The 27,520-nt window shown below is 46.4% G+C and overlaps 1 protein-coding gene across 5 annotated transcripts in view; it reads right to left on the bottom strand.

Moving 5' to 3' along the window:
- The window catches only part of FOXP1 (forkhead box P1), a 364,978-nt gene that overhangs the window by 315,913 nt on the left and 21,545 nt on the right, over window positions 1-27,520 (bottom strand). For all 5 annotated transcript variants that reach the window (XM_082768411.1, XM_082768410.1, XM_082768404.1 and 2 more), the window contains one exon: window positions 6,384-6,511. The gene's annotated coding sequence lies outside the window, so the exon portion shown is untranslated. The remainder of the gene's footprint in view (window positions 1-6,383; window positions 6,512-27,520) is intronic.

Raw genomic sequence — 27,520 nt, 5'->3', positions numbered from 1 at the left:
CTTAAGGCTCTGCTGGGAAGGAGTATTAATGAAGACAAAGAGTATTTCAGGCTGTCTCCCCGGGAGCATTACCACGATGACAGGATGATGGCTTCGTCCTGCACAAGTGCTTCACGACCACGTCCTGGGCCTCAGCAGCTCCTCGGGACACCCCTGTGGGCCTGCCCTGAGGGTGGCCTCCCACACCTTCCTCACGAGGCCGGGACCTGCCATCAGCTGGGAGAGCTCTTCCCAGTCTCTCATTTCCTAAGCCCTCCCTGGAGATGTTTGCTTTCGTCTAAATACTATAAACCACGGGACGAGGAAGGCTTAATAAACCCTGTTGCCTTTTCGCGGCGCGCAGCGTCTGTCGGCTCTCACCTTGCCTCACGGCTCGTGCAAATGTCACAGCCAGAGCGGTTCTTACAGCTCCTCGGGTCGCCCCGCAGTGATATACGCTGAGGTAAACAAACTACTGAAGTCTGGGTATTTTTACTTCAGATGGGATGTAAATCAGCGGATGAAAGCTTGGAATAAACTGGCAGCAAGAGGGCAGCTTATTAAAGTATCCTCCCCCAGCTCAGCGTTCCCGCAGTGTAATGTAGCTGACATAACTTCACACTAAGGAAAAGGAAAAGACTAAGAGAGATAAATATTTCTTCCAAAGTCAAAGACACTCTTCCTTCAAGATGTCTGGCCAACTCTCGTAGAAGGAGAAAAGCGTTTCCCTGCCAAAGGCAGAAATCCACCTGTAAGAACTTGTGAGGAGACCAAACACCTCCCTGGGGGCTCTGGAGGGGCACAAGCTGCACGGGGACACCCCAACGAGGAGACCAGACACCACGCTGGGTGCCCTGGATGGGCACAGCCTTCAGGGGGACACCCCACCACACCAGTGCTTGTGGTGTGGAGGTGCTCAGCTCCTGCAGTACCACATACAGCACATCTCAAACAGCTGGAGCCAGAGCTTCAGCCCAGGGCTCAAATCAGAAAATGGCTGGTCCTGGGCAGAGCTGAAAGCCCCTGGAAAGATAGGTTTTTAAGAGCAGCAGCTCCAGCTCCCACCTAATTGCCTGACCAGTGGGTGCCCCAAACCCACAGCCTCCTCACACCATTATCTCCTGGTAGAAAGATGTTACACGTTCCCACTCTTCCCTCCCTGCCTCTTTATTTAAAGCCGCTGGTGAGGAAATGAGTCTGCCTTGCTCTACCTTTCTCTCCATCACCTTGCTGTCTGTGAGGACTGGTGAGAAAACATTTCAGCTGCTCTTACACTTCCACAGCATCCATTTCCTGAGGCCTTTATGGAAAAAAAAAAAAAAAAAAAAAAAAAGGCTGTCTCCCATCTCCTGCTGATTATAGCTTTATCAGATAATAGCAAGAAGCAGGAATGATCCTGTAAAGCTGTTACAAATACCCAAAGGTATCTGAACAACAGTGAGGCAGAGATCGTGCTACTTGCATTTACCCACCGATAGGCAAGGCTGGAACACCTACAAGGTACCAAAGCCTGTCTGTACTTTAATCTGCCATTAGTAGTTTCTGGCTTCTCTGTCTCCGTGTTTGTTTTTTTTATTTTACACTTAAACCTGCTGAAATGTACGGCTGCAGACACAGCAATGCCGAGGAGAAGGAGCCTCCTGGTCCCTGGGAGTGCGTTTTCTCAGTGCTGGCTTGACACACAAAATCTGTTTCCTCAATTATGCCTTCCCTCTTACCTATTTTTGACACGATGGTGTGAAAACATAATAAAAGCTCATGGAAAAAAAAAAAAAAATCAAGGAAGCTGAGAAAGTAGTTCTTCAAATGATATTTAGAAGCCTTGGCTCACCAGTGCTTTAACACCATGGGGAGAGCCACTTGCACAGCCCGGCTCTCCCCTGCCCACCAGCTCCCAGAGCACTGCCATTTCTACCTCCAGCCCGTAGGAACTGACCTGCTGGATAAAAACAAATCCCACAACAGAGAACTCCAGCTACAAGAGCCGCTTTGCAGGGGTAACACCCCGGATCCGAGGTGCCGCTGTTGCACACGCGGAGGCTCCCGGCTCCATCGCGCTGCGTGACATCTGCTGCGCCACTCCGGGTTCCAAACAGATCTTTACGCATCCGTAGTAGCAAGTAGGAGATTTAATTTAAGCATAAGCCAGGGCGAAGCCTTGCAGATAAAAGCTCTGCTCAGGACTTGCAGTTCACCACCTTCGCACAGCAAAATCTTTGCCCGTTAAGTGATTTACTGGGATAATGGATATTGTTCATATGGCAAAATGGATTACTTGAAAAATTGTCCTGAGTAAATCATCATATTTACAGCAAAGTTACGGCTTGTTCTACCACCACAACAAAAATTCTACGTTCGGTTTCATAAATGCCAAGCAATGAAAAATGCCGCTAATTCTATCGGTGTAAAAGTCTACAACAAAGCCTTCATTTTAGGTGTGAGAATGTATTTGTACTTAAAAGGCGTGAAATTCCCCTTCATCCCGGTGATGAGAAATGCCCCTTGATGCCCCATCTCCTCCAGGACACAGCCCAAGTGGAAATAATTTTCAAAACTAATAAGTATACGGAGTAACATGGTTAACATTATCCAATGAATTTAGATCCACCTACATGGTATAAATATATCTAGATAAACTGTCACCTTCAGCAGAATTCATTAAAATAATGTTGTATCTTCCTTGTTAAATGTAATTTTTTTAATTGAAATTTAATCTTACTGTATTATTTGGTAGATTTTTAATTGACATTTGTAGTAATTAATTGGTAAGCATTACAGCTTTGTCTGAAGAATTTAAAACTAAATTTGACATAGAGATTGGCCAGCCACTGCTGTGAGGTGCCTGCTGGGAGCATTTCATCATCCTCCCAGCCCCTCCTGCTGATCAGAGGTGGGAGATGATGGTCTCTTTCTTACAGTCATGAATTACGTTACTAATGTATTCCATTACCACCACGCAAATGTCATGTTAATTTCTGATCATCATCAAGTCAGACAATGGTTTCCACGCTGGCACCCAGCCAATTAGCTATGTGGAAAAATATTCAGCCAATTATATAACTTGAATTAGGTTAAGGACTCAAGAGAAAGCAAAATAAATGCTTTGAAAATACTTCTGAGATAAAATGTAAGTTGACACTGTCTTCATGTGCTATAGCCGATGTTATACAATCTGATAGGCAGCTGCCAACATTCATAACTGTTTATTAAATCTAGCCTCTCTTTATGGTGGCAGCTAAGATCTGTATTTTTACCAATATTAGGTTCATTGTGTTATGAAAAAAAGACCAAAATACTTAGGAGCATTCACACCAGCTTATAAAACATATTATGTAGTATATTAAATTGTTAAAATTGCTTCTTCTCTCCTCCCCCCCAGAGCACAAAGTTCCAGGCAGGAAAAGTTTCAGCAGAACCAAGTCCTGCTGTAGGCAGGGCCGATCCCTGCGGGAGGAGAGGTACCCAGCACGCTGTGGCAGGAGCAGGGCACCCCTGCAGGACAGGGCAGTAGGAAAGCTGCTGCAAACACTCACAGTGAGTGGTGCAGGAGCACGAGCAGCCACGCAGCCCTTGCAGGGCTCCGCCGATGCCGCCAGCAGCACCGCGCTGCACGACGGGGTTTTTAGTACCACCCCATCACCTTGATTTGTTCCCTTCTTAAGTCAATTTATTGTACAAGCATGGTTATCTCCAATTTAAAAATGTACACAGCACCAATTCCTGGGCTTTAGAAATTTATAACGATGAGCAATTTGTTAAAGCCTTTTACCGTATCTTTCTGTCTCATTTTCCTAGGTGCTGCAATGAGGCAATTCACTGTTCTGGCTGCTTACCCTAGATGACCTTTGTCTGCCATAAAATGGTATACAACTAGATGCTCTGCTTTAAATAAAGCTCTCGCCTCTCCGAAAGGCCCTCCGTATTCAGTCAACACAATCAGCAGAAACCACATTTGGTTACTCAATAAGCTGGAAACTTCTAAAACGCACAAGGCTGTGAATGAATTCCTGACATCACCAGGGACACTCGAGTGGGGAACGAGAGAGAATACCGAGAAGTGGCACTTGCTGCAGCCGAAGAAAGGATCACTCCTTTAAGCTGAACTCTCAAGGAAAACGAGAACAAAAACTGAATTAGCTCAACACGTACCCTCTACAGTCAGTACATTGCTAGGCAACTTACCATCTCCTGATAGAATTATGGCAGAGGGCTGCCCATACATCAGGGTTAAGATGAGCATAAGCACCGGTTTTGGCCAACTGCTCCTTTCCAGTGGGACTGCTCAGCGCTTGTTCATTTCCTAGCATTATTTGGCAATATTTTTTAAGCACCTCAAGAGTCTAATGCATTCAGAAGATATTTTAAAGCTATTATGTGACATGAAAATTTTAAGATAACTGGAAGTAAGTGAATTTTATGGGGAATAGCCGAAGTCTTTTTTGTTGGTCTTGTTCGAGCCAGCATTTGGAGAGAGTTAACAATCCTTTTGGTTACTTTTATGTTTTAATACTGAATGTATCCGGAGGGCACACAACTCTAACACTTTGTCTTTCCTCAGGATGCTGGTCGGCCATGGCTCCATACCTCTGTAACTCAAGCTGTTATGTCAAGGGGATGCTTCCAAACACCCCAGGGTACTTCCCTTTGCTGCTGCTGAGACCCAACACAAAGTCCCATTACAGGCAGTGCCACGGGGCTATTGCAATACCCCGTGTTTTTGCACTTAGCCTATGCCAGGCTCAGCAAGGCCTTGACCCTCAACAGTGACATGAAGAGTAAGATTTGGACTGAAGATGTTATTTAGCATTATTAAAGAAGAATAAGCACAGACTGCTTTAAAGAGAGGCATGTGCTTTGTATATAACCCAAGTTTTCTACACATACTTCACAGGGACAAAGAAGTAATTAATTAGCTAACCACCGTGATTAAAATCAATTGATTCACATGCTCCAGAGCAGTGAGAAATTCTTGCATCACTGGAGAAGTCTGGGATTGCTCTCTGCTCAGGGATCTTAGTTGTATCAGCAAGGTTGGTGATTCAGACATAAAGGAAATGGTAAGAATCTTTCTCTTGCATGCACACTTTGAGCTGCCATATGGGTTTATTCAACTGTTTACTACACCAGTCGGTAAAAACTGAACAGCTATTATAATCTTTGCTAAATGACATGGTAATTATGCTACCTCTGGAAAAAAAAGAAAAAAAGAAAGAAAAAAATGGAAACTTAAAAAAAAATCACAATTCACTGATGTGTGAATTTCTCTGTTTTTATAATCTCTGCATTGAAATGCACTTTCTAACACACGGAGGGATATTAGAAATACAACAGAAACACTAATTTATTTTAAAAGAAAAAACAATTTGCGCACCCATTTCCTATGGAATTTAATTACCCAGGTTTCATAGTGTTTAAAGACTTCTTACATAGATCTTCCAATTCTCCTGTAATGTCAGATGGTTCCTCTTTCCCCAACCTCTTTGTCTTTGGATTAACAAAGAAATAATTGCCCCTCCTCTCGTCCCACTTAGTAAATAGGTGTGGAGGTGCAAGAGCAGCAGGGGGAGGAGGAGGGGGCAAGGGAAATGTCCCTGTGCCAGGCTGTGGGGTACGGCCAGGATGGGTACAAGCACCCTGCTGCAGCACAAAGGGGACCGACAGGCACTCCACTGGCTAACGACATGGGCAAATGGTGACTGCAATTAACAGAGGACATGCCACCTCTCAGGCCTGACAAAGCCCCAACGTGCAGCAGCCTGGCTTGGCTACCGGAGGGTTTCTCCCTTTGTTCCCCCGCAAGGAAGGCGGCCAGGCCTCGTGGGCAGGCGCACGTGAAGGGCCAGCTCTCCTGTGTACCAGTGACACCATTTTGTCACTGGGATGTAAGTGCAGCAAACGGCGGAGCTAATTATTTGTTGGCAATGGCTCCTCTGAGAGCAAAGCCTCTGACACATGATGGAGAGGAGGCCTCTCCATATTCATATTTAATCATTACATGAATTGCACACACAAGCATGTTTAAACCCCGTCTGTCTGCCAGGCTTCAGTCCCGGGCAGCGGCTTTGCATCACTGAACTCCACTTTCACCACAGAAGCCCTCGCATCTTCACCAAGGACTTGGGGGGGACGTTGGGAAGAAAGAAAGGAAGAGAGTATTTTTTTTTTGCTGTATTGATAATATTTGACATCGTGGATATTTCAATACAATCAAGATCTTTTTTTTTTTTTTTTTTTTTTTCATTTGGGGGGGTGGTATCAGTTAGGGATAGTGGTGGTTTGCTTTTAAGCACAGACAATACAAAGAAGAAACCAAAAAATCCCCTTCATTAAAAAAGGGTAAGGGAAAGAGAGACGATAAGAAAGAATAAGTGAGAGTTATTGCAAACTTGCATTTGGTGACTCACCAGTTTTACTTGCAGGCATCACACATATCCACTCATGACTCAGGGCAAATATGGGAAAGGATCGAAACCCTTATCATGGCAAATGTGTCGGGAAGCTGGAATCACTCAGAAAAAATGTTCTCAGGAGACTGAAAGACAAAAACATGTTTTAAAACTTCACTTAGTTAGAATCATATCAAAGCCTACCATTTTCCTTTGAAAATAAAAGGCAGTTACAGGCGCTGGAGGTGTGGGGAGCGTTACAGGAATATTTCTACATATCAAACATTACTCTATCACACAGTGGAATTTATTTTGCTTTAAATTAAATCGAAACGTACAGTATTAAGAAAGGTTTTTAAAGATGCTGTTATTTCAGACTTTGCTCCTTCCGACAGGCAAGTTTATGTTCATCCTAAATACCAAAATGTGTCACCATCCAAATTCATATTCTGCTCAAAGACACCGCACTGTTTCAAGAAATTCGGCTGCTTTAACCTACTTTGCATTATCAAAATATAACACTCTGAATTTCTGAAATATTTACTCTCTGCCTGCACTCACCGCATCCCGATAAAACCTTAACAAAATGTAGGATCTCTTGTTAGCAAGAATCTTTCCTCGGAGATAAGGAAAAACACACATAAGAACCATTTGATGTTCAGGGTGAAAAGGCAAAATTTGCAAACATCAGTTAAGAAGCACCAATTAGTATGTTTTTTTCCCCAGCTATTAGTAACACAGATTGAGTTTAAGCTTAGCTTAGAGGAAGCTGTCGCTGCACAAATTAAACATCCGCTTTACTAATAAGGGTGCTGTAAAAGAGATGTATATGTTCTCCATCGACAAAACATCCACGCTGCGTACAAGCTGATACCCGCACACGGTGCCCACCAGCTCCGATGGGATTTAAGCAGCAGCTCAAATGGGAGGGCGCTCGCTGCCTCCATGCACACCTGGGAGGGCCTCTGTGCAACGACCTCCGAGGAGAAAACAAACTTTGTGACAGAGGAAAGCATCCTGAGGGACTGGTGTAGGAAACAAAAATGAAGGCTAAGATGCCACACGGTGCCTCCAGCCCCCGATTGCCCGGTCCTCTCCCTGCGTAGCATCCCCAGTGTGGTGCCTGCTCCCAGCCCTGCCACAGCCACCAGAGCTTTGGTGGTGGCGAGGACCCGGCCCCAGGGAGTTAATTGTTCTGACAGCCCACTGCAGCCGTCCTGAGGAACATCTGGAAGTTTCTGTCTTAGCAACAACTGCATGGAATTTCATAAGACAAAAAATAAAAAATAAAAAAGGTTCTTCTCTGGCCTCCGGGCTTTCTCCCCTCCTTAGCTGAATGCATTACGGCTCAAAGAAGATCACAACAGTCCAGAAACCTAAATATAGGGATTATGCGACCCTGCTATAAAGCTGTGCTACGCATTAAAAATACATCCAAAAGGGGTGTTCGGACACCACTTAAGCTAAACGGGACGTCTCTCTCAGAGGCTCCCAAATACCTGCACACCGACAGCGACCCGCAGCTGGCGGCGGCTCCATTTTATTCATGAGGAGCAAGGGAGCAGTGTGAGGAGCAGAGAGCCGAGGCTGGGTTTATCGCCGTGCTCGATGACAGATATGCAGATGGGTATGTAGCCGAGCAGAGAGCCGCCTCTACACGTGTCGGGGCAAGCTTTCCCCGGCTGACCTGCGGCACCTCAGCGTGCGACTCTTAGCAGGCCTGAGCCACGATAGGGCTGGAGGGGAGGGAAGGATTATTAGCCCCGTTTTAAAGATGAGGAATCCGGGCTCATTTTGGCTAATGCTTGCTCAAAAGATTTTGTGTTTTGAGATTTGTGAGGCGAAGGGACTTGACTAAATAATACATTTGGCCTGCAGCAGATGAGGGCCGTGGTGAGCAGTGCCGGGAGGAGGTGCGGACATCGCACCCCAGCCGGGCCTGCGCCTTGATGGCGTGCCTGGAAAAAGGGATTTTTCTTACACCACCGAGAACTGACCTCACCAAAACACTCCACAAAACGTTTCCTCCCCGCCAGCTCCTGACGGAGCCGGGCATGGTGGCTGCTTGCCAGGAGGAGGCCGGTGTGGCCCTAGGGCACCTCACAGGCCGCAGCGCGGGGACACCCCATGTTGTGGGGAGGGGAAGGGTGGAGGAGGGAGAGGAACAGGGAATAGATCGGTTCTGATAAACTGAAGCCTTTAATGATCTACCCACGCACTCGAGTTCGATCTGGCATTGACAAATTGAAGCTTCTAATGATGCGCCCACACATCTGAATCGGACACTCCTTTCCGACGAGTTTCACAAAAATAGCCTGCTGGGTTAAAAACAGCAAACTCCGATAAAGCTGCGGTGTGAGCAGAACCGAGCCACTCTGCCAAACTTCTCCCCAGCAGGTTCTCCGATGTGACCTCCAGTACAGATTTTCTCCTGCACCGCCTCACTCCCAGACCGATCCTCACCAGCCGAACAAGGGGTGATGAGGTGCAGCAGCTTCTGTGGAGCTGGAGCACAGAGTCAATCAAATCTTGGAACATGAATCTGGGCTTCATTAATTCCAGCAATCACATCGTTTCTATTATCACTGGATTAATCAGAATAGGAAACCTATTAATCTGCCCCCAACAAAAATTAATCTTCTCAATATTGAACAGATTCGAAAGACAAGTTTTAATATTTCACTACTTCCATCTCAGGGGCAGCGGTGGCAGACGATCTGGAGCACCACTACGGGCTTCATCCCACCCGCCTGAGGTCAGCCCCGCTGCCCTTCCTGGTGCTCCCAGCCCCCTTCCCTCTCCTCCCCATGGTCTGGCTGTTTTGCACTGGTCCCAGCATGTTTCACAGCATGGTAAGGGGTGGAAGAGACCTCGGCAGGAGGCGAAGCAACCAAGATCAGTGTTTCCTACATCAAACTGCAAACCAGGCTGTAGCATTTCATGCATTTCAGGAGTTGTCACGAGCTTACACTGTGGCACAAGGAACTGTGCCCGTCCTGACCTGATGCTCAGGGTTGCAGGGGCAGAAAACCAAACCCTGCATGCTTTCTGAAGCAGGCAGGACAAAACCGATGTTAACTCAAACACAACCACACGGCAAGGACACCAACACCAGGGGAAAAAAGACATCCATAGGCACTTTCACCCTGGGCTATATTTTGCATGATACGTTTCAAAGCCCGATCAAAGGCAAAACTTCAATCGTCTCACATGCCACTCGCATTAGGATGTTTATTGACTGCAATGAGTACAAAATAGTGCTTTAACTACTCGTTTCTTAAAGCCATGTTGCACGAAACAGGTTCTACTTGTACATCAGTGCCTACGAGACCGCTCCAAAACAGACAACTGTAGGAAAAGTTGTGCCCATGTATACATATATACAAAACTGTTTTTAAGTGACTGTTTTAAATTAGGATAAATCTGTGTTCCACCAATTAAGCTCTGAATACATGGCTGATACCGTTCGCTATCTCAAACAAGCGGCACAATAAATGCAAAAATTCAAATATTTTAGAGAAAATACTTGGAGAGTTGAGACATTAATTTTGCCATATACAATCTGTTTCGCAGAGATTTAAAAAAAGCGTTATTGCCGCCCTGGGTACATTGGAATAGAGATGAAACCAGCATCCTCTCCTATTTACATATTAAAAACTACGTGCCTGCTTGGTGCAGACTACCCAGCTTGCCGATGCACGACTCTATTAAAAACCAAACAGCCTGCCCGGAGGATGCAAAGCTGCAGGCTGGATGCAGCCCTGCGAGAAGTACTGCACTGCGATGGGTGGCAAGCGGAGGCAAAACGCTTGTTTGTCCTCTCCTGGAGCAATCCCCAAATCTGGGAGCACCCAGGGGAGCGGGGCCGGAGCAGCTGTGGCTCCCCAGGGCCCCACCTGCTGCTGGGGCTGTTTACCAAACACGCCGCCTGCAGCAGCCTGGGAAGCCCTGGGATCTCTGCAGCTCCTCTGCCAGATGGGTTACCAGGACGTTCAATGGGAGCAGAAAGAGAGAAAATTTTAAAACAAACAAGCAAACAGCACAAAAGAGCATCGTCCTCATTCTTGCTTCAATCTCGTATACCTGTATTTAATTGTAGCTTCAGAAGCTCAGCAGTTTCCAAAAATTTTCCAACCCAGATATGTCTCCAAAATAAACAACCTTTTTTTAAAACAAACAAACAAACACATTAATTGCCACCAGAAGCACATGCCCAAAACACCCTTAAAAAGCCTAGGAAGGCTGCTGGCTGGGGGCACTTTACTGCAACGGGAGGTAACATTTGTTCTCCCCTTTCAGCTGGGATCCACCTCAACTTTTTGATGTTGGTTGGAGCTTTTATTTGCAAATAGAGCAGAGCTGCTTGGGATGGAGGACTCCTCCTGAGCATGCCATGTGGCCTGCACAGATGTTCCTTTTATTCCCGTGTCCCACAAGGCTCTGTGGCTCGCTGGTGTTAAACAGATTACGCAAGTAGAACACTTGATTTTGCATGTCCCCTTTTTTCCAACAGTTGTCTGATTTACTCGACTCATTTTGCTCCCCCTCCCCTGCAAAAACACCGCAGACAACACATAAAAATGAGGCAGGAGCAGGAAAGTTTCTCCTCCAGGATCAGAATTTGCAGAAACGCTCAGTGTCGGCAAATAAAGCAGGAACGCAAAAGAACAAAGCTCTTATTTTGACAGGAAAATAACCAGCTCGTTTGGTGCCAGGTTCTGCAGAAAAACCTTCATCATATCCCAGTAACACCAGTCGCTACAAGTATCATAATCTCTCACCCCTATTTAGATGGCCAAATGAGAATTGAACTTTTTCCAAAAAACACCTAACACCAATTATTGGTGCTAAGCATCTGAAAATCCTTCAAAATCTGGCCTTCAACTCGGTCACAAAGAAGGGGCTTAATTTCCCGGCTGTCAGGCATCCCAATCAACAATTGAAGTCAATGGGATCTACACAGTACCTTATTAAAAAAAAAAAAAAAAAAAAGAAAAAAAGGAAAAAAAAAAAGCCTGAGAGGCCCACTAAGCTGCAGCAGCTCCAGCAAGACAACCTCGCTGCGCTGACAGCAGCTACACCCGGCTTTGTGCATCAGCCACTTTGCTCTCCTGCTTAATTTGATTAATCAGCTTGGTATTATCCCCAATTAGAAAAGTGTCTAAGGGGAAAAATAATCAAAATAATAATAATAATAATAATGGTTAAGGCTAAGCCAAAGAAGAAAACAGCAGCTACTGAATGTGCAGCTACTTAGGACTTGCGGCATTTAGGAAGGACACAAAATTAAAGCTAAAAAACCGCGGGCAAGCGCAAAGCCATCAGCGTTTCATGCAGACTGCAGATTCGGATTTTTTTTTTTTTTTTAATAAACTGAAACCGAATTCCAGATGTTGAAAGTTGGGAAGTAAAAAGCGCTTTAGCTGTAAAAACACAAAGGTGAGACAAAAAATTCTGCTGAAACATGATTTGTACGGCCCGAAGCGAAGCACAGCCCCCCTCTCCCCGTTAGCAGCTGGGTGTTTGTCCCCTGCGTGTGCCAGCTCAGGTGGCAGCACAGGGGCTGCGCATCTTAACGAGGGACAGGCTGCAGCAAGAACTGCTGGGGACTCCTTCTTTCAGCCCACGGAGAGGAATGACCACGGGCAGCTGGGAACAACACTCACCTGGACCTGTGCTGCCATCCACATCCTACCTCTGCAGACCGCATCCATCAGCTCTGCGTGTGCAGCAACACCAGGGCAGGGATGTGATGGTCACAGCCCAGTTCACCCCCAAGGAAGCACAAACACACCCACTCCTTTCACACCTCCCCTGCCAAGCAATATACACGCTCTTTTGTCCAGGAGCAAGGTTTGGCACATACCAGCAAGCATCCTACTCTTCCTCCTCCTCGCTCGAGGTGCCGCAGGGCTACGCACGCACCCGCAGCACCCAGGTGCCTCCCAGCCTCACTTCAGACCAGCAAGGGGGCTGACACCTCGCTCATTTAAATCCCTAACAGCTGCAGTTAGTTGCAATCTCACCTGATTTCCCTCTCTTTTCCTTGCTAGCCACTTGCCCAGCAGCCCAAAACAAAGGTGGAGTCGGGTTCATCCCTGCCGCAGCACAGCAACCCGCGAGCATCCAGGATGTAGCGCAGCATCCAAACAACCCCAGTTTGGACTGGCACAACTGGGTCTTGTTTCAATGGATGGATTCAATCACCACCAACACCACTCGGGGCTTCTGAAAGCAAAATTCAGGGCAGTATTTTGAGCTCACTGTTTTCCCCCGTGTTTATTTACATCGCACGCAGCAGGCAGCATCTGCATCACTCCGCAGGTGAGCGTACAAAATCGCACAGTATCTGCCGTGTCCAACCAACTGCATCACAGAAGACACCGAATTTCAGCCCAAAACTCAAGGACAGCGGCACACCTTTAGGTTTCGATAAGAGGAAGAATATTCACCAGCATACTTCACCAGTGGTGCAGTCAAAACTTGCACACTTAGTCACAGAAATATGACTGGACTTGTCTGCTACCACAAAACAAAGTACCGTCTAGTGGTTAAAATCAGAGGACATGATTCAGGAATGCAACCCTTTTCAAAGGAGAACTAAAACACATGATTAAGTGCTGTTGAAGTCAATAGGCTGATTCAGAGACCAACTTTTGGAGCAGTGGATAATACTCTCCACACTGCCATATGGCTCTCAGTCAAACTTCCTAGAAGCATTTGCTAATACTGGGTTCCACCACAGCTTTTGGGAGGCCTGCTTTTCTTTCCCTTTTTTTTTTTTTTTTTTTCCTCCCTGTCTTTTTTTAAACATGCTTCTGGGATGATTTTCACCCACTCTGAAGATCCTCCAGGCTGCCACTGGCTGAGAGAATGCCCGACTGCGATCCCTCCATAGCAGCGCAGCCTCATGCAATAATTAATAATCTCAAATAAAAGGTTATCTAAGCGTGCAGACTGAGCAGGATCCAAACGCGTTTTTTGCAGCGTTGCTTGGGAGGCGTTCAGGGCAGGGCACACAGAAACGAACTCCGTGCGCATCGCGGCCAGCCGGTGATGCAAACAACCCCAGTGACTCCTCAGACCTCCCAGGCACGCTGCCTTCACCACGGAGAGATTTCGCTCATCCTATTGCCTCGGTAAGACATTTGTGGTGGGTTTTCTGTTCCTTCTCCTTCCGATCCTCGTTGTGTGCAGATAGGAGCCGGTCTTCATGGCCCAGCAGCAGGGCCACCAGCACTGTGCCACTGCGGGCGAGCGGCTTCCCTGCACTTGCCTCCATCCCCTCCTGTTCCCAGGCAGCTCTGTGTCCTGCCAACGTTTACAAGCAGCAAACCCAAAGCTTTCAGCAAGACGAATGTCTCCCCATCAGCATGCACGCTGACGTGTAGCAGCCCGGTCACAATTCTCGTTTGTGTTTATGCAGTGGGGAAGGGAAGGGGGGGAGCGCTGGCAGAGCCACCGGCGGGCAGACTGTGCAACTTCCGAACCTTTGCAGAGGTCCAGGAGTTATTCTTTATGTTCAGTCACGGAAAAGCAAAACTAAAAACAAAAGCCCAATGGATTCTCGCTTGCTTTTTGAAAACTTAGCAGTACAGATAAAGCGTAACATGATTTTTAAGCGGTTTGAAAACACCCCGTTACTTCTTACAATGAAATCGATGTAATCCCAGCCCAAATCAGCCCTTCCAGCCATTTTGTCTGTTAGGAAACGGGGGAAAGAGGAGGCGATACTTTTTTCTGGCTCCTGAAGTGCTTCTCCTTATTCAATATCTAAATTAAATCAAATGGAGTATACTAAATAAGCCCATAAGACACAGTGCACGATGCAAGAGACTTAAAATCCTTATCTCCTGAGCACTCCAGCTTAAAGGCTGATGTTTTATGTTCCCCTGCAGCACACGGGGATCCTGCTGGCTTGGCCAGACTGCGAAAATAAGCCTCAAATGACCAAATACAACTGCAACTTGAAAAGTAGGAACCAAACCAGACACAACAAACCACAGAGCAGCCGGCCGACCTGCCCTAACTCCTGGGCGAGGAGGGCGGCGTCTCCCCACCGCCACACTCCGCACACGGCCGCGGGGGCTTCGCGGGGCGGCCGATAAGGAGCTGCCGGTGGCGAGCCCAGGAGCGGTGCCATTAATCACAGAGCTGTCCCCCCGGCACGCCAGCGGCTCTGCCGGCACCGCAGCAAAGCCAGCGAGCAGGCGGGAGCACGCTGATGGAGAGGCAGACCCGCGGGGCTGGGGGAGTTTACTGAATTGCAGAGGGGTGGATTCCTGGAGCTCTTGAAACGCCGAGGAGGGCGAAGCCAAAATCCACAGCCCTGTCTGGATGCTTCACCTGCAGGTTCTGGCCGCGGGATGAGGAGCCCACCCGTACACACTGCACAAGGCTATCCTACGGAGGAGCAAGAAGCGCAATTTGGGTTATATTCTGCTCATGTCGGGCACGGGCAGCCCCACAAATACCTTGTGGGACAGTCACTCGTTCAACCCCAGCATCAGCTCCAACCACACGTAACCCTCATCAAGAAATCTGTCCCCACACTCACACACACTTCTCCAGGACCCAGGTAAATGCCAGGCAAAGTGCAGGGGACAGCACTGCTCTGATGTGCCTCAGAGCCCAGAAACATCAGTAACTGCAGGCCCTACGGCAACAAAATCTGAGCTCAGGACCAAATCCAGCATCTCTCTTCCAATTTCGGATATATTTTGCTCCTGAATTGTAATTAAAGAATAATGACTTGTGGAATATCATTTTATGTGTCCTATTAAAGGGACATTTGCTGCAACGAAGAGTTAAGCAGCTCAAATATTAAAACGGGAGCAAAACTATTGTCAATAACAGTGACATAAATTAATGTTGGTAGTTAATTAAGAACGGCAATATTCTGAGACTTTTATTGGAAGACTAAGGCTTTTTAAAAAATTCCTGTTACCAAATAATATAATTTACTGAAGTGCTCAGCTCTACCAGCTCCATCAAGTTAGCTTTACTGTTCCACTCCTCTGCCCTACATTTAGAGTACCTGGCTGTAGAAACAAACCACACAATGTACCTTATTTCCTCCAAAGAAAACCTCTCTAACTATCACATCTACTCTGTATATTTGGAGGTCAGATTTCACAGCTCTTCCTACATATATGTATTTTTTTTTGCTCATTACTTTTCAACTTGTAAGTGCCAGAAAAGAGTTTCAAAAATAAATTATCTGTCTCTGGACGCGGCAATGCAAAAATCGTATTTCCACTGGACCAGGCTTCACAGCCTCAGAAGAAAAAAGGGGAAGAGAGAGAAAGAAAGAGAGAAGGAGAGCAAGTCAGCCGCTTGGTGATGCAGAGCACCGACGGGGCTGGAGCTGTGATGGCAGCACCAGGACATCCTCAAACCAGCGCCATGCTTTCAAACAGCGCAACCCAAAGCACTGCCAATCCGCAGGTCATCACAAGCCTGCAGACATAATGCTGGGATTTGCAAAGAAAAAAACTGGGGGAATTTTAAATTATACTAGTGTTTTGTTTTGTTGTTTGTGTGTTGTTTTTTTCTTCAACCCCCCCAGTCAATAGGAACCAGGCTCACTGCTCTGCAGGAGCACTCGGAAAAGCCAAGTTACTATTGCTGCGGGTGAGGGGGAAGCCTGGCCTCGGCCAGCATCCTCTGGCACGAAGGCATTTCCTGCCATCAGCAGAGGAGGAGTCGATCCACGTAGTGAGAAGCTCCTCATGGAGATACCAACGTTAAAGGAACGTTAAAACACGAGCAACTCCCTCACAGTAATAAAGGGTGAGGAGGACAGAGAGAAGGGGGAAAAAATAAATAATAATTAAATAAAAGACACCATCCCACAGTAGTAACTACAAACAAATAATTTCAAGGCCCAAATCAGTATTTATTTCTTTTCTTAATTAAAACAGTTCCACAAAGCAGTATTACTCCAAGCCCACCCAAAGCAGCGAGAAGGCATTTTTACCATTTAATCAAACACAAAGCTGATATGCTCACATAAAGGATCAAGACAAAATAAGATATGTGGGCCGGCAATCTGAATGCCAAGTTTTACCCATGTGAATTCAGTTAGAAACGCTTGGAAAATGTGATTCCTTAACTTAGAAATAGCAGCTGTAGCATTCAAAGGTACTCCAGTAATTACTGGAATGCTTGCTGAAAAACTAGACAGAAGCTAACATCTTACTTACATTAAATACACATTCACCACAAATTAAAAGAGCCACAGGAAAAAAAAAAAAAAAAAAAAAGAAAAAAAAAGGAAAAAAAAAAAAAAAAGAAAACAATCAGGCAAGCAGATGTTAAAAAAAAAAAAAAAAAAGACAAGAAGGGGCCAGATGCTCATTCCTGGTGCTCAGTGCAAGCCGAAACGACCCGCGTGCTGTAGGTGCTCCACGCCGCCAGCCTCCCCCGAGCCAGCGATGCTCGGTGCTTCTCGGCAGCCGAAGGGAGTCAGATTTTCACCTCTACATCTGTAAGTGGTAATTTCATCCCAGATACTGGCAATAACACGCTGCCTTAAAATCACAGAAACGCTGCCTAGTCATCCGAGACAACAGTAAAACAAGCAACAACGCCAAGAGTAGTTGTCTACTACTGCCTGGGGGACTCATGGGTTTAGCAACCGGGCTGGCATAAGGATTATATTATCGAGGAGCGCCCTATACTGCTTTATTAAGTGCCAGTGAAATGTCTACAGCATGCGGTGCCGGAGAAATACTTTGGGAAACACCAACCACAATGAAGAAAACTAAGAATGGAGCTACTTGACCGCTCCAGACTTACTATCAGCTGCTGTTCCCTGACAATAAAACTATTGGGGAAATAATGATGCGGTGACATTAGCCAACAGATGGGTAGTAGAACCTCATTGTGCTGCACATACAACCCCGGGATACGCTGCTAGGAGAAGGAAGTCCACACCCAGGCTCTGGAAGGAGGCACACGAAGAGAAGTTATCTGCAAAATGTGCATCACACTCTCCTGGCTCTCTTCACACCTCCCCCTTCGCATCCCCACTCCCATGCACCTTCGCGTCTATTCCCACACTTCTCTCGCTACCCACATCCTGAACATATTTATGTTGTAAATATCCATTTGGAAGCATTTTGTATGCTTGTGGCACAGAGAAGGATGCTGCTTTGAGTTTCATAAGGCAGCCGTCTCACCATGACCCCTCTCTCCCTTTCCCAATTGCAGAGGAGGGGAAAAAATTACTTGGCCCTCAACCTTATCTTTTATCCACTCAGGAACCAGATTATTGCCTAATAAAACTTCACTGCAAAGCTATTAAAAATTAAAGGGATATTTCCCTTCCCACATAATGATTTGTCAAAAGCCAGACCTAAATCAGGATTGATGAGGTTTGTGGTACCTTTTTTTTTTTTTTTAATTGGGCAGAAATTTTGGATTTTTTTTTGCAACACTTCTCACTTCTGACAGACACAAAATTTCTCCTTCAGCCCCCTAGACCTTACTTCTTCATCGAGATGAAATAATAGGTGAAAGGCAGCTGAGCCAGCAGAAACATTCCCACTGTCCTTCAAGGAAACACGCACAAGAGTCCAAGTAGTTGGTATGATTCAGAACTAGTGGTAGAAAAAGGACAAACCAGATTACAGCAACACAGGGGACTCTATCCAAAACCTGCATCCAAAGAGACTCCTGCTAACATATGGTGGAAATGTGACTTTCTGCAAATATCCTCTGCAGAAGCCAATTCCTCTCCTCCACCCAAGCCACGTCCAATAGCTCTAGTAGAACGAGCTGTTACTTACACGTATTAGTCAGGATAGGCATCAGCCATGATACAAATTTTAATCCATCTAGCTAATGAGGAATCTGCCATCTAGTTAACTTGGTCAGACCCTCCAGAGAAATTAAAATCCACCTATTCAGACTGCTCGCTAACTGATGTGCTGCCCGTCCCGGAGGGGGGTGGCTGCTTTTCGGAGGCCCCGTGTCCTGCTCTCCCTCCGCGGGAAGGCACCGCGCTGCTGCACCGATACAAAGAGAGGCACCCAAAGCAGAATCATGCTGGAAAACAGAACTTGGAAAGAATGCGTTAGCAACTTCAATCCAAATATAAAATGCATTTAAAGGTCATAATTTGCATAACTACATCTCATGTTTTTTGTTGTGTGTTGTTTTTCCTTTTTTTTTTTTCTTTTCTAAATTGCTCTATCCTGGAAGGTGCCGAACACTTCTGAAAATTGCTGAACACCTCCACTTCTCATCTAAAGCTGTAACAACTCTTAGGACTGCTCACTGTTTGGCAGGAGCAGCTCTGCAGAGCACTCTAGGACCACGCTAATAGATACACAGCATTTCCAAAAAAAAATAATTAAAATCAACAAAATAATTAGAGAAGGTATAAAGCCCTGAGAGTGCATGGTGTCATCATGACACACTGATATTACTGGGCTGACATGGGAATTTCCCTTTCTTATAATGTGCTCTTGGTGGTGGATTCAGAAGAGCAGCAAGCAGCACCCAGCTGTGACAGGAAAAACACAAAAGCCATGGGCACAAATTGCCCCAAAAACAAACTTCATTCAAAAGCTGCTACAACCTCTATCTGGTGAGCCAGGAACACTGATTCCCCTAAAATTTCTTTGCCAAACCCACATCCAGCCCCAGGAAAAGTGTCACATTTTCCATTACTGGAAGACCAGTAAAGGTCTACGAGGAGCGTCCTCTTTAACAAGAGCGAAAATCAGGAGGTTTCAAAACATTACACTCGTGCTTCCTGCACAAAATTAATTATAACAGCCAATCTGTGCTGTTGCTTAGTCTGCTGGGGAAAAGATGAAACGGCTGAATTGGTATCAAGGCTAAGGAAGGACTGAGGAGCACGTCTGAGGATGCTGCAGAAGTGGTATTCTGCCTTCTCCTGAAGTATGAAAGGAAAGTGTGGATACAAGTCTGCAGTCCCCCAGCTTGTATAAACGTGTCTGCGAAGATCAGCGCGCGAGGTGTCGGGTTCAGAGGCTGCACGCAGCTCCATCACCATTAGCACCTGACTGATGATTGACACAAACCACACACCACCTACAAAGGCATTGCACAAACCCAGTGCGTGTGAAACACAGGCTTTCCAAAAACCCTCTGCAACATCTTATGATGTTTTCCCACATTTCAACTCAGAAAAAAAAAAAAAAGATCAAGGTTGCAATATCAGTGTTAAACAGGATCTTTCATTTCCGTGGCATCTGCTTGCATTCCTTACAGAAGTTAAGAAATGCTGTGTTTATTCTGGACTCGGCACAAGAACCTTCCACCAAAAGCACGTCCCTCCCGGTGCTCGCCTGCAGACACCGGGGGACCGAGAGCACCCGGGCTTGGTAGGAGGCAAAGTGTGAGAGGCTTTGCATACTCAGGCTTTCAAGATGTACTTTTTCTTTCCCCTCTTAACAGAAAGGGGAGTAAAGAGAACATATCTATTTGTGAAAACTGCAGCTACCTCAAGGAAGGCACTGAAAACCTCGTCATGAAGTTCATGAAGCCCTCTGGACTTCCCACCGCGCTGTTAGTCATGGGGTCTTTACCAGAAATGCCCCAGCCCTGACTAACTGTTAAGACAGAATGATGATACACTTCTTTCCTTACCATCAACCCTAAAACACGCATCTGGTGAGAACTTCTGCATTTCTGGCGCACCCCCTCCCAGTCTCACCCTCCTCACTCAGCGCCGTGAGGAGACCACGGCTCCTGCCACCTGGGCCACCTTACCTGGCTCTCTGCAGGCCCCTGAGGAACAGCTCCATCCAACAAAGCAGCCAAGCCTTCAGCAACATGCGATGCAAACCCTTTAATCTCCCCCACAGTCTCCCGAAGTTGCATTTTCCAGAAAAAAAAAATGAGATTTGAGGGGAGGCCTCTCCTCAGCCCAGCTGTGGTGGGAAGGCCGAGGTGGGCAGCCCAGAGGACAGCCACGGCATCTGGGGCTGTTTAGCGTCGGGAGTGCCTCAGATCACAGTTTCTGAGAGGGGAAATGCGAGCGCACATCTGTGCTGTGGCCTGCACTGGAAACATGTCATCGGCTCATGGAGGACAATGGGCCCGTCCTAGATGATTGAATGCCAACAGGCTGCGCAGGGAGGCGTTGCCGTAAATCTAAGCCATGCCCAGTCTCCCACAGCAGAGAAGGCTTCAGAGACAGTTTGGCACAAAAGGCCATGGTTTTCGTGTGGTTTTAAAAGGTAAAGATTAAAATCGACGAGGAGCTCTTGAGAGTCTCCGTGACCAACCCACAGAAGGCCTACGAGGTCCTGCACCAACCATGACGTGGTCCCAGCCAGTCCCACCGCCCATGGAGGTTACAACCACAGCAGCATCTTCCTCCCCTGTGCCAGAGGTCCTGCTGGGGACAACTGCCCTGAACTTGACACAAACCTCCCCGAGGACATTTGGGCAGGAGGAGATCCGTGTGTGACCTCAACAATGTCATGTACGGCCTCACACGTAGTAAGAGAAATCCACGGGTTCGCTTTGTTGCAAGGCGCGTTTTGCTGCGCTATGCTTTCTTGTTTGTTTGTTTTTAAATATCCTGGCAGTAGAAAGAGAGTCACTGTTTTGTTTTTTTCCCCACATATGCTATATAGTTTTCCCTCTCACACTCATTTCTTGCTTACTCAGTAGACTATAGTCTGCTTCTCTCACACGAACATTAGCTGTGTTTGTCCCCAAACTATATCATAATCCAACTGCTTTGTGTCATCCCACCAGCCCCGCTCAGGCAATGAAGATCAAAATATTTTCCGTAGGATGCTGTGGAGAGATGGGCACGTACGTTTTTTTAGAGCAAAGATGACCTACAAGGCTGAAGGGTGCGCAGAAGTGTTTTGGCTAGTGAACTCGGTAAACACAACGTGAAAGAGGGAGTAGTGCTACAAACAATATCAAGGCTTTGTTTGTACAACTGCACTGTTTTCCAGACACACTGCTAAGAAAAATACTGCTTTTCAGCTACACAATGCGGCAAGCCCCCCTGCAAATTACTACCCAATATGACCACATTTTCAGCAACATTTAAACACGGCCAATAAATTAATACGGGACATCCCAGCTATCATCAACAAGTAGGTCTCATTAATTCTGGATGGCTGGGAGAGAGGCGCATAAAACAGTCCACAGCAGCACTCAAAGGCCTCTTGGAAGCGTTCCCCACCCTCGGCCATCCAGAAGCACTGGGACAAAGCCCCCGTGCCCGAGAGGAGCAGGATGCAGCCGTCTCCCCGCCACGCCACTCGCCCTCCATCTCCGCAAGCTAGAATGAACTTCCCTGACAAAACGCAAATACATTAGAAAAATACCCAAGCCAATTAAGACACAAGTGTTTAAAGACACGAGTAGTAATTACAAATGTATTATTCATACCTAATTTACAAGATGAACTTCTTTCGGTAAAATATTAAACTGTTTACATGCATTCAGGAAGACAATTTCCAAACCATGCGCGTCCTGCTCTGAAGCGGCGACTGTCGCTGTGCCACAACTCCACAGCCTTACAGTGTATGCTATGTAGTAATCAGAAAATGTTTGACCTCAGATATCTACTTGACCCCACAGAAATGCAGACTCGCTTGCTATAAAATCCTAAACAATGGGGCAGACAAGGTCACAGGGTCAAAGCAAGTATTAACAGGTCATTGTGCAACCCACTTGGGAGCAATTACTTCTGGTCACGGCTAAGTGGACACTTGATTGAATACCACTAAGACAGCTCACATCCCACAGATAACAATCCTCACAGCGATTAAGAATTAAAGCCCCCATGATTCAGCCTTTATTACTCAAATGAACCTAACTATTCCATAAAAAACTCTTGGTATATGCATGATGCAAGGTCTAAATTGAAATGCCACCTCATTAAACAATAATATCTAATTTTATCTAAATGAATTTTCATGAAAGTACGCCACACAGCTCAGGAATTTTTAAAATGAATTATCACAAGCGATACATAATTTCACCAAAACTGCTGCAGGAAAAAAAAAATCAGCTTCAGGGATGAAAGGGAAACATCTATGCCGAATGGAAATTGCACTTCTTTCTGTTCGCAGAAAGGGTAAAAGGGGGATTCAGGGCTTCTACCAGACAATAGAGCCAGATTTTAATCAAATCAACACCTTCCTATTATGTCAGGTACATCCATCCTCCCCTGACAAACAGTAACTGCACTCACACGTGCCAAGTAGCGCTGTGCACACACAAGCCACCTCCAGAAGAGGGGTGTCAGCGTGCATACTAAACCCTTCAAATTGGGGTTTAGCATCACAAGCTGCTAAAAAAGCCACCCATTACTCTGGATGCTGACTGGCATCCATTCCTTCAGCTGCACAGTTTCTGAAATAAAACCATGCTATAAATGAAATAAAATCATGCATCCCCTCCTGAGGGGTGACAAACCCGCTTGGACACCTGCAAACACGTGCATGTGCTGGCTTTACATTTAATAGCTCTTCATTATTTGACAAAAGCTACGAAAGTACAGATGAGATGCCCGCTTTTAAAGTTCTGTCACGAATCACTGAAAGAAAAAAAGCACTCAAGTAGATTTAATTTTTAGATTTTAACTCCGGGAGAAGGTGCTGCACATCCCACAAGTAACCATCAGCTCAAAAGGTGGTCTCAGCCTCATTTCTATAGTTCCACATTAACTTTTTCCAAAATTCTGGTTCTCTCTCAGCCTCCCAGATCCAGTCAGTTACTGGTAAGGAGCTGGCACACAGAAAGGCCATGTCTTTTTTCCACAGGCTATGTCTTTCACAGGAGGATAGGACCAAACCAAACCGAAGATGTTCTCCAAGATAATGAGCCCATACCAAAGAGCCACTTGCACCGGTGTCGGCAGCTGAATGGGGCACAGCACTGAAAGCTTGTGGAGGGGCATCAGGGAGGTAATGCTGACCCAAATCACGTCCATTTTGGAACTCAACACTCCTTGGCCCCTTCTCTGCTCTGCCACCATGGAGCAGTGCCTCGGGGCTATTTAAGAGCACTGCATCCACAGACACGTGGATGTACAAATTATGCATGCGTGTTTGGAGGCCATTTTAGAGCCTGGCTCGTGAGTCATACAGAAAGTAGATCAAGAGAAAAAAAAAAAAAGTTTAAAGATCCATTTTTGGTATTCTTGGTACAGCAGCATAGCTTTGCCTTTTTTTTTTTTTTTTTTTTCCCTTTGCCTTTTTCTTTAATATTGAAACTCTCTTGGCCTTCTTTCTGTAGCTTTTGGAAAATTCTGAGTTAAAACGGGAGTCTTACATTAGTGTTAATACCACGAGAGCTGGCTGATAACATATCAGATACGTGCAATTCAGGCCTGGCGGACGGGTGTTCACCACCATTGATTGCTGCACAGGAGTTCACGAGGAATGAAAAGCTGCACGGTAGCTTCTCCCTTGTCCTGCTGCCAGCGAGGTGTAATAACGCTATTATGAAAAGCAAACAGGGATGAACTCTGCTCAAAAGAAGGTGAAGTCTCAACTCAGAAATCAATCGCTGCATCAGTCGTGCCCCTACAACCGAGTAATGCTGTTACAAAGTTCATCGAGCCCTCAAGATCCTCACCCTGGCACGGCTCGCGGTACTGTGCATATTTTATTGGCGCTGAATATTCATACGGTGGCAGCAGCTGGACACCAACCAAGGCTGCCACAGTGGGGAAAAAACAGTGCTGGACTCCAGCCACCAGCTGGAGACTTCATGGGGAGGTCCACACTCCTTTTTCCACGCTTTCATGGACTTTCAGCCAAGCTGCACGCCCTGCACCTTTGCCAGCCCAGGTCTGGGTTGGGGATATCTGGATTCTCTGCCACCAGTACCCCACCGTGACCAGTGCCAGGGGGCTGCCAGGCACAAGGAAAGCACATAGCAATGAGAGTCCCTGGTACAAAATAAGATGTGCTTTTAGGGGAAGCATCCCCTGCACACGAGAGGGCTGTAATTAAATTTAGTAATTACTAAGTGTTGCCCTAATCCCTGCCCATTGGTGTGTGGTGCTATGGCAGTGCTGCAGGTCTTACACACGTGTACACACACTTGGTATTAAAAGCACACACAAATCACACTGATAACCACAGACCTACTGCCAGGTAACTCACACATCAGTTTTTCAGATATATATATTTTTTGAGAAGCACACACAGTACTTGAACCTTGCCTGCAGTTCCCTGCTAGCACATCAACACTCACAAAGCAAATGTTCAGCTGCCAGTCTCGACTCGGACTTCCAGCAGCCAGGCATGTAAAATGTAAAAGAAGCCCAAATTCACCAGGGGTGAGCAGTGACACTCTGGATCCCCTCCCCTTGTTAGGGGCTGGAAGAATCACTGCGAAGGGGGCCACAGCCCGTACCTACGGCTGGGGTAAGGGATCAGCACGGGATTGCTGTAGGGAGACCCAAAAGGAAAGGGCTGGGCCAGATAAACTCCCCGATCCCACTCTTGTTAAACAAGGACATCTCTGGTTCAGGAACAGACGGGAAGAGAATCCTCTCCACGGCTAACCCAGGGGAGGTGGAGATGCCTGAAATAAAGTCCCTTTGACTCCAGCTCTGTGTCTGACAGCCTGACTCAGACATGGGCTGAGCAGATAACAGGCGACCATTCATTGGCTTGACCAATGCACAAAGGCAAGAATTTCCCTTCTTAGAGAGTTTTAATGACAGAGCTTTAGAAGCCAGTTGAAGGAGAGAGACCGAGAGTGAATGCGCTGGAGATGAGCCCCAGTAGGTTGCTATTAATATTCCCTGGGAGCAGACACCCCGATCTGCAGCGTTTGAAGAAAAGAGTGAAATCACCCAACGGAGAGCACACGGCACCTTCTTCAAGTGAAACACCGCACAACTGGAGCCGAGCTCAGACAGTTTTTCCACTGATCTGGTCTAATGGACTACTAACTTTCCTTTTCAGTCCCCACCAAAAAATGCTGACCCACGAGCGTCTGTCTTCCTTGAAACACTGAAAAAAAAAATGCAACTAACCAGCTGGCCTGGGATGTTGGCCAATTCTCTGTCCAGGAAAGTTTTTCATATGTCTCCTTTTTGAGAATTGAAGATGGGAATATATTCCACATGGGCAGAAAGTCTCAGAGCAAGCCTACAGGTGCTCACCATCCATACCAGCAGCCCCTTGTGCCGTGGATCCTTCCGAAATGCCCCCTCTGCCACAAGACCACGTGCCTTCGCAAGGATAAAGCAGCCAAAGAGAAAATAAGTATTTCAGCTCTACAGCTTCCTTCTATCCAGCTTCCTGCAATGCTCGCCTCCCTTTCTGATACAGAACACTTCAGCTGCCTGGAGCTATTCTGGTTTACACTGGGCATTCAGAACAGAAGCCCGACAGCTCTTGCTATTTTTGCTCATGGCTACCTGAGCAAGCACCTCCCGTGCTCCACAGAAGCACCTTCCTAATGAAGCAGCTATGAGATCAATGTTGTACGACTTCCAAGAGCAAAACAGTTTACAATTAGCTGAAGGTCTGGTATTTGACGTTTTTTTATGGCTCTTTTACAACTGTTTGCAAATCTTTTCTTCCTTTAAATTATTCTGAAAAGTGTTAGGGGAAAGCCAAAAGTTATTTTGTGCAAGCATGTGTCTACTTGCATGAATCCAAGAGTCTTTTTAATTTAAAAGCACCATTACAAACACTTGTATTTACACGATGGCTGTTTATGTAATGCTTTAAAGAAAATCTAAATGGAGCACAGAAGCCAATGCTAATGCAGAAGACAGTGGGAGTCAGTGAACATGCTCTTGGGGCAGCCCAGAAGATGGCAAGACACAGTGCCTATGCCATGAGGATTCAGTAAAGCTGAATTTCCCAAAAAAGAGCTTCTGATGCAAATTCAGTGCATGCATACCCTGTGATTTTTAGATTTCTCTTCTCATCTGGATGCCTTTGATGTTCAGGACCACTGTTTCTGTATTAACCCAGCACTAAAATAAAGAAGCTAGAACACAGACACAACCCTTCCATGTGGGCACAACCCTCCAAAATCCAATCTGTCTCTTCAGATTTTTTTTTTTTTTTTTTTTTTTTTTTGTATTTTGGTAAAGTTAACACTGGAATTAAGCTCAAAAGTCACTCTTCAAGCAGGTTTTCTCTGAATCCACACCTTGCTTCCTTTGATTCAGGCACACAAACCTTTCAGCACTCCCAAATCCAAGTCACAAGTCCGGAACAGGCTGATTTTCAAGCACAGAGCAGGCCGGGTCTTGGCTCTCAACAGCATGGCACAGCCCCTAGCCCTCGCCTCAAAGTATCACCTTTTCTAAGCGAAAGTGCAAGAAAAAGCCTTCACAGATAAAAAGCATGTTCTAGCCTTAGGCCTGTCAGCATGGCACATGTCTAAAGAGAAAAACGAATCTGCATGATAGAGACTTGAAATGCAGGTGCCTGGATGGAAAAGAAAACTTCCAAAGGAGGTCTAAGTATGTGAAGGGAAAAAAAACAAAACAAAAAAACAACACAAAGGAAAAATAAAGGGATGCACATTTGCAAGAGAACACAGGACAAAAAACAAAAGCAACTACACCTGTACGAAAGGCGTTCCTTTGCCAGGTGTTTTAAGAAGGCTGTACCTTCATTTTAGTCTCTAGCCAAAAAGATTAAAGCCGCTTTCACCCTCACCCAAATCACCAAGGAGACTGAGCCTCCTTCAGCTTTTTTCAGCTGAACTTCTCCAGCAGAGAAGTTCGCATGGAAGGGAACCACCTCCCAGGCTCGGGATCACGGCTTCGCAGCGTCCTCCCTGCTGCTGGGGCTCCTCCGACCCCCAGGAACCAGCCGGGTTCGGATGCTCCCCTCCCCGGCCAAGATGCCACAGGCAACTTCAGAAGCACCTTGCTGGACAACACGGCGCGATCATCGCCATCCTTTGATGCTGGCTATCCCCACGGTTTGGCAACACGGCACCCGTAACCCAGCCCGCCGGTATGCGAGCTGCTGCCTCTTCCAGGGAAGCCGAGCTCCAACCAGGACGCCTCCAGCAATGCGGAACGCTACCAAGTTATGCACTCTTATGCAAGTTTGGGGTTTCTTAAACATCTGAAGGCAAAAAAAAAAAAAAAAAAAGAAATCAATCCAGTAATCCTTGTTGATTATACTGATGATAATTATACTTGTGTTACGCCA

The sequence above is a fragment of the Aythya marila genome (assembly GCF_965140915.1).
Source record: "Aythya marila genome assembly, chromosome: 10".
NCBI lineage: Eukaryota > Metazoa > Chordata > Aves > Anseriformes > Anatidae > Aythya > Aythya marila.
This window is presented reverse-complemented; position numbering and strand designations above follow the sequence as displayed.